An 8,413-nucleotide genomic window follows, 5' to 3' on the forward strand; every position below is an offset into this window, starting at 1 on the left:
ATGTGCCGCTTTGCTGAAAATACATAACATAACCTTCCTACTCTCACCCATGACCACGTTTGCCACTGAGGTTACTTTTCCTTCCCCTCTCTGCTGACCCCTCGAAGACTGCATGTGCTCCAGTCAGAAGCGATAAATTGATCGAAAAAGGCTAAGGGGGATCCATTTGCATCCAACTAATTGCTTCTGGCAGATTGCAGTGGTCTTACTTCCGCATGTTCCGTTTGTGGTTAAAAATGGAGCATGAGCAGCTGTAGCCTTAGAGGGCTCAACAGTTAACAAAATGCTGTGCTAGGAATTCTTTGTGTATGATTGCTACAGGCTTGTGTACATTCACTGTCAGTTTTATTTTTCTACAATACGAAACTATTTGTTTACTTTCCAAGAGTTAGAATACCAATATGTCAATAAGCTATATATGATACTACAGATAGCAGCCGGTTAGCTTAGCACGGAAAATAGGGAGAAACCGCTACAGTAGCCTGGCTCTATCTGAAGATAACTAAATATGCCTACCAGCTCCTCTAAAGTTCACAAATTAACTTGTTATATCTTGTCTCTTTTTTAATCCTTAAAACTGCAACAAGGGTTTTTTTTACACTTTGACGTTTGTACGAATTAAACAAGATTTAACTGTTACTTTGTGAGTTTGCATAATCTTTCTTAAAATACTTTTTACTGCTTTTAAATATAGAAACAGTGCAAAACACAATAGCAGAAGCCACACAGTACAAATACAATATTAGACAGTAAAGTAGATAGAAAGTGAAAATAATAGTCGTAATATTAATAGTAATAAAAAATACTGATGAAATAATGATTAATAATTTAAAACACAGACTTATATCAACCATAAAAGGTTTTGTTAAATAATCATGTGAAAACAGATAACAGTCCGAAGTAAGTTAAGCCTGAGTTAAGGGTAACCCGTCACCAGCAGCCCTTCAAAACAGATTGTAACCTTTCGTGGGGGAGAATATTAAAAATCTCCCTATACCAGAGGGAAACACTAGGTGGAGAAGTTTTGACCCAGTTTTGCAGAATACACTTCCAAGCGACTACAAGGATTTTTTCAAGAAGTCTATAATATGATGCAGATGTAATTCCCTAGAGGGAAGGCCTAGGAGGAAAACCACAGGGTCTTTCTTAATTTTTATTTTAAATACTGGCTACTTTTGGAATAAATTTCCAAAATCTGGAGATCAGTTTACATTCCCAAAAATAATGGACATTTGTCCCTCTTTTTACGACCCCCCTGTTGGTCTAGGGGTGTTGGGGCCATAAACATATAGGCACAACCGGTAGATCTTAACAAGTAACGTTTATTGGTAACAGAAAAGATGTAGACAGGTAACAAAAAAACAAAAGGAGGGTGGACGAGGGTGCTGCCAAAATAACAAACCAAGTTAAAACAAAAAAGGTCCTCAAAAGGAGGCCTGTACCTATCTATCGTGTTAAACAAGGTTGATTCTTACTACAAAAGAACACAAAGAGCACAGCACCCACTCCACCTGGTGAAAACTAATACAATAGTAAACAGAACAATAATTGAATTTCTCCACTGCACCCAAATGTGGACCGAACCTACAAAGGTATGCAAATGTTTACCTAAACACAATGTACAGCTAATAGGCAAGGAAGGTGGATAGTTCCACTACACACAAAGTACAACAGACAGGCTATGCAGTCAATACCAGCAGCACACAAGTCAACAGGCGGTGACAAGCTGCCTGGAACAACAGGTGGACTCTCCTTATGAGCCGGAGGTAATTAACGTGGTGATGAGCCATTGGTTGAGTGGAAAACAGAGGGAACCAATGGGCGGTACAGATGTCAGCACCCCAGAAACCAGGAAGTAGGCGGGTCTTCATTCCCCAGGGACACAGCCTACTTGGTAGAGGTGAGACAGGGAAAAGGGGAAACACAAGGGTGACAGCGACAGCCGTGACACTCTTTCTAAATTGCACGTAGCACACAAGGGGAAAGGGAACAAGTGATTTTGTTGAATGTAACAGGAGTAAGGTCTCCAGGTCTTCCACACCAAGGGCATACGTCTTATCCACTACGCCATTGTCACCTATGTAGATGTGGGTCTCATCTGATATACACATTTTCAAGTGGCCTTTTATTGTGGCCAGCCTAAGGCACACCTGTGCAATAACCATGCTGTCTGAGCAGCATCTTGATATGCCACACCTGTGAAGTGGATGGATTATCTCGGCAAAGGAGAAGTGCTCACTAACACAGATTTTGACAGATTTGTGAACAATATTTGAGAAATAGGCCTTTTGTGTACTTAGAGAAAGTCTTATTCTTTAAATTCAGCTCATGATGAATGGGGGCAAAAACAAAAGTGTTATGTTTATAATTTTGTTCAGTGTATATTTGTCTTTCAATTATCCTCAATGTATACATTGTTCAAGTCCCTTTCCCACCTGAGATATTTGGTAAATGGAGTGTGACAGAAGAAGTGAGTAAAATTATGCTATAAAATGTTTTCTGTTTCGGCACTCTACTGAAAGGGATGTTCGTAGAGAAAGAGGTAATCTGTGAAGACCCAAAGTCAGTCCGCTAAGGGAAACACAGTAGCCTGGCTCTGTCTAAAAACAGTCTACCAGCACCAAAAGCTCTTTAATAAACATGTCATATGCTGGTTTATAAAAACACAACCAATGGGATTTACACCTAATTATTTTACTGATTAAACAAATGAGATACTAACTTTCATTTAATAAGTGTGGGTAGATGGAATCTGTTACCTTTTGACATGACATGACTAACTGTTTCACACTGTATCCAGTCTTTAAGCTAAGCTAAGCTAAGCAAATCAAAGCGAACTGAGTCATATCAATCTCATCATACTTGTGGCCAACATGTTAAACTATTCCTTTAAAAAAATATACTTGCAAACTAGCATTCCAGTAAAAAGAGTTGTTGTTGAAACATTACACCACACGCAAAGAGACACATAATCACTTTCCTTTATAAGATGGAAAAATAATTTTCTGAGATATAGTCAAAACAATTTGCTTTGATTTCCCTGAAGACACAAATATGACATTATCTTTGTTTATGCAAGTAATTTGATACAGTTGAAAATATTAAAGTCATTTGTAATACAACTGAACTATTTAGTCTGCTTTCGATATTTCATCTTTATACACAGCAACCAAATAGAGATATTACATTCATATTGCAATGTCTATAAAATCGGTTCATCATGTTAATTGGCCCTGTGATTGGATTTGTCTTCTCTGATAATGTTGCTCTCAGACGGCTGTCAGAGGCTTTTTATCTCCATCTGCTATACAATGTGGGCAAAGGAGCCTTTTATCTTGCCCATTAATTTAATAATAAAACAACTGTAATGTCCGCACTGCCACAGCACACATGTAAACATGGACAGCAGATAATCCATATCTGTGTCTCAAGCAAAGAAGACATGTACGAAATACAAAAGGTAAACATGTGGTATGATAGCTAAACCAAATCAAAGAGATAAAAGTCTGATATTTTATTGACACTTTTTAGTATTTATTCTCATTTAATGACATTTTATTTCTAGCAATACATTACCATGTTGTCCAGTCTCAGTTATCAGTTGCTCCATTTGTCATCTGTAAATTATCAACAGCAAAATTATTATAAAATGGATACTGTTTTGGCTCATGGGAACATTGTAGGATAAGTAACACTTCCTGTGCTCAGTCTGTTTACATTTTCATTTTCATACCCAGGTCACTGCCAAAGAAAATCCAAACAAAAGTGTTAATGAAAGTATATGTGGGTTTGAAGACTGATGCATTACTGTTTGATCTATAAGAGAATATCCTGCTGAGAATTTAAACACACCGATAACTGGCACTCAGCACTTATAAGCTGCTTAGTTTTTGGCCTGTGATTCAGTACATTAAACATTGCATGAGTCAGCTGCATTTAAAATCGAATTTTTTTTCCCCCTCATTCACTTTTTTCTCTTCAATCCCAGAAGATATGAGACGAGGGTAAAACAAAATTGCAATTGCAAAAAACATGATCATGACTGCGGTGGTGGCGATACAGAACACTAGTTTTTCTTTAAAAGGAAGAGTTTTTGATTTGGAATCTCTTTTAGATTTCATTGGCTTCTCTCAGAGTGTTCATGAACCGACTCACTGTTTTAACCACACCCTCAACCTTGTTTTGGTATACGGTATTGAAATTGAACATTTAATAGTGTTCCCACAGAATCCCTCTTTATCTGACCACTGTTTGATAACTTTTGAGTTTGTATTGCTGAACTACACGCCATTGTGCAAATATTTCTATACAAGATGTCTGTCTGATAGTGCTATAGCTAAATTTAAGGATGCGATTCCATCAGCTCTAAATTCATTATCAAGTCACAAAGTAACAGAGGACTTCTACGCTAATTTCAGTCCCTCCCAAATCGATCATCTTATTGGCTCGCTGCGAATGACACTCGACTCTGTAGCCCCTCTAAAAAAGAAAATACTAAAACAAAGATGGTTAGCTCCATGGTATAATACTGAAACTCGCAAATTAAAGCAAATATCACGGAAACTTGAGAAGAATTGGGGTTCCACCAAACTGGAAAATTCTCGTTTAATTTGGCAAGATAGTCTTAAAACTCATAGGAAGGCCCTCCATAATGCCAGAGCAGCGTACTACTCGTCATTAATAAGAGGAAAATAGGAACAACCCCAGATTTCTTTTCAGCACTGTAGCCAGGCTGACAGAGAGTCACAGCTCTATTGAGCCAAGTATTCCCATAGCTCTCAGTAGTTACGACTTCATGAGCTTCTTTAATGATAAAATTATAACTGTTAGAAACAAAATTCACTATGACCTGCCCTCAACTGGCACCGACTTATCTCTAAACTCAGGAACCTTAGAAACAGCTGTAAAACCAGATATATGTTTAGACTGCTTTGCTTCCCTCAATTTTTACCAACTAACTTCAATAATTTCTTCATCTAAACCATCAACCTGCCTCTTAGACCCCATCCCGACTAGGCTGCTAGATATGATCAATGTATCTTTATCAACAGGCTATGTACCACAGTACTTTAAAGTAGCTGTAACTGAACCTCTTCTGAAAAAACCCAAACTTGATCCAGATGTTTTAGCCAACTATAGACCTATATCTAACCTTCCATTTCTCTCTAAGATCCTGGAGAAAGCAGTTGTTAAACAGCTGTGACTTTCTACAGAGCAATAGTTAATTTGAGGATTTTTAGTCAGGATTTAGAGCTCATCATAGCACAGAGACAGCACTGGTGAAAATTACTAACGGCCTCCTTATTGAATCAGACAAAGGACTTGTCTCTGTACTGGTTTTATTAGATCTTAGTGCTGCATTCGATACCATTGACCATCAGATCCTATTGCAGAGACTGGACCACTTCATTGGCATTAAAGCCACCGCTCTAAGCTGGTTTGTCCTATTTATCAGACCGATTTCAGTTTGTACATGTTAACGATGAGTCCTCCATGCACGCCAAAGTTAGTCATGGAGTTCCTCAAGGATCTGTCCTCGGACTAATCCTGTTCACTTTATATATGCTTCCTTTAGGCAATATTATCAGGAAATATTCTATAAACTTTCATTGTTATGCAGATGATACTCAGTTATATCTATCGATCAAGTCAGATGAAACTAATCAGTTAGCTAAACTTCAAATGTGCCTTCAGGATGTTAAAACCTGGATGACCTGTAATTTTCTAATGTTAAACTCAGAAAAAACTGAAGTTATTGTTCTGGGGCCCAAGCACCTCCGAGACGCATTATCTAAAGATATAGTTTCCCTTGATGGCATCGCCCTGGCCTCCAGCACCACTGTGAGGAATCTTTGATCAGGACATGTCATTTAAGTCTCACATTAACCAAATTTCAAGGACCGCCTTTTTTCACCTACGTAATATTGCGAAAATCAGGAACATCCTGTCTAAAAACGATGCAGAAAAACTAGTCCATGCATTTGTTACTTCTAGGCTGGATACTGCAATTCCCTATTATCAGGCTGCACGAAAATGTCCATTAAGACTCTTCAGCTGATCCAGAATGCTGCAGCTCGTGTTCTGACAGGAACCAGGAAAAGAGATCATATTTCTCCTGTCTTAGCTTCTCTGCATTGACTTCCTGTAACATACAGAATAGAATTTAAAATCATTCTTCTTACCTACAAAGCTCTTAATGGTCAGGCACCATCTTATCTTAAAGAGCTCATAGTACCTTACTACCCCACCAGAGCACTGCACTCCCAGAATGCAGGGTTACTTGTGGTTACTGAATCTCCAAAAGTAGACTAGGAGCCAGAGCGTTCAGCTGTCAAGCTCCTCTCCTGTGGAACCAGGTTCCAGTTTGGGTTCAGGAGGCAGACACCATGTCCACATTTAAGAGTAGGCTTAAGACTTTCCTCTTTGATAAAGCTTATAGTTAGTATAGTTAGTATAGACTATATGTCCAAAAGTATGTGGACACCCATTCAAACTCCATTATCTGGACACCTAAAATACACTACGTGTGTTTACATGTAATTCCACAAACCGCTGGGTTTAATGTGCTGCTATAACAGCCTTCATTCTTCATCAGGAACCTGGCAACAGGCATTTGCTCCCATTCAGCTACTTCAGCATTAGTCAGGTTGCTCACCGATGTTTGGGCAGTAAGGCCTCCCAAAGATGTTGGATTGGGTTGAGGTTGGGCTTCTGCGCAGGCCAGTCAAACTCTTCCACACCAAATTGAGACAACAATTTATTGTATGTAATCATTTGATCCATTGTTCATATGAAAATATTCATTATAGCAGCTTTAAGATTTCCCATAATTGGAATAAAGAGGCCTAGCCAGTGTCCACGTACTTTTGTCCACTGTCCTTTTTAAGTGTAACACGATAACGCTTGCATAAAGTAAGACTTCATCCAGCAAGCAATTTAAGAGATTTCAAATAAATTCAGTTTAGGGGGAATGACGCCACATCAAACACCCAGCAAAACATGCAATAAAAATTACAAAACAATGAGAGTTACGACAGTTATCGATCCAGGATTCTTGCCTCTTTTTATTGCTCAGATAATGTTGCACAATCTCCTCCTGCCCGCAGCCTCTGGGTCGGTGGTTACATGACATTACCTGACCCATCCATCGACGTCACCATTCAACATGACTCATGCCTCATTTTGTCGTGACTATCTATCAGTGCTCCCTCTCTTGCTCCCTTTCTCGCTCTCTACCCCTCCCTTTCAGTTTGCTTGCTGTGTCCCAGGCTATCTCACAAGCACATTTGTAAACACGTTGCTGCACGCATCCACACACACACACACACACACACACACACACACTCTCTCTCTCTCCTCCCATTGCTTTTTACATGATATATTGTTCAATATAGGCTAAACAGAAAGCTACCACAAAACAAGAAACTGTCAAAAAAAAATAGATGTACTGAGATAAAGATGTGACAACTGACATTGTCAGAGGGATAAAGTGGCTCTTTGGTGAGAGCAAATAAAGCAGCATGACCTGATTACACATCCTAGCGCGTCTCCGCTGTTCATTATGTGGCATGACTCCTGAGCTTCATTTTTGTATTCTGTGGAGTCCCAGAAATAGCATATTTCACATTTCTCCTCCTCAGTCTGCCAGGCTGTCCTGTTGACAGCTGCCTGGTCACATAAACAGGATCCCTCAGGCCAGATCCACAGAGACGAAGGAGAGTGAGAGAATAAGAGACAGTGAAACAGGATGATAACAGTTGGTGGGGCGTAGATCTGTCTCAATCTAACATGTGCTCAGGTCGCTTCATGACACCAAGGAGTAGGTGTGCCAGAAATGAGGGCAGGCAGTACTTAAAAAAACACTTTAGTAAAGCCCAACACTTCTTTGTGTTGTGAGCCGGCATGAGAGGAAATGTCTCTGCCAAGGAAGAATCCTCTCTAATGAGGCCTTTTTGGGATGAAGTGGAGGATAAATCAACAAATCCTCCCACATACAGCAGATACAGGCACGCTGGCACCAACAATAACTTCAGTAACAGTGTGTCTCCCACAGTCTGATTCTTCTGTCAGTGAACACCTCTTTCTACACATCTATGCATATTTAAAAATCACCTTCCCAGTGATCACACTGTCAGGGAGCTTTTACTCCTGCCATGATTCCCTGTGAGTGGTGTTTCCGATCAGTAGCATACCTCATGCGAGTGAGTGGGAGTAACTAATCCACACTTTCAGAACCACAGACTATCCTGTGGCAAGCTGGCCAAAGCCTGCGAGCGAGTGTTACAATAGAAAAACCTTGAGGAAGCAGAAAACTAACAGCAAATAACAACTACTAGGGAGTTCTTTGAAAAGGATATTTCATTACAGGTGGTCAAAGATGCAATAAAAGTTCTTGGGTCAGGTTGGGCTCCTG

This window comes from Micropterus salmoides, unplaced genomic scaffold (assembly GCF_014851395.1).
Source record: "Micropterus salmoides isolate LMB-PRFRI ecotype aquatic unplaced genomic scaffold, ASM1485139v1 Ms_hic_scaffold_1, whole genome shotgun sequence".
NCBI classification, from domain to species: domain Eukaryota; kingdom Metazoa; phylum Chordata; class Actinopteri; order Centrarchiformes; family Centrarchidae; genus Micropterus; species Micropterus salmoides.